The sequence below is a fragment of the Lupinus angustifolius genome, chromosome LG04 (genome assembly GCF_001865875.1).
Source record: "Lupinus angustifolius cultivar Tanjil chromosome LG04, LupAngTanjil_v1.0, whole genome shotgun sequence".
In the NCBI taxonomy this organism is placed as follows: Eukaryota; Viridiplantae; Streptophyta; class Magnoliopsida; order Fabales; family Fabaceae; genus Lupinus; species Lupinus angustifolius.
Genome location: NC_032012.1, coordinates 19,060,109 through 19,060,364, shown reverse-complemented (window position 1 = coordinate 19,060,364; position 256 = coordinate 19,060,109).

Here is a 256-nt window from a genome sequence, read left to right as displayed (position 1 = left end):
TCGAGCTGAGCCAATCCTTATCGAGCTGAACCGAGTTGAACTCTGGTTTGACTCGTTTCCAACCCTAATTATCATGCAAGCCTCTATGCATTTAATTATTATAGAATCTGAAATTTATATGATGAAGTTGAAGGAAGAGACAATATAGTGAAAGCTTCCAACCAAGAAAAAAAGGAAAAATGTTGATTTTTTTACAATTTTTAATTTCACATATAATAATAATCTCACATATATAATCTTAATATATATATATATA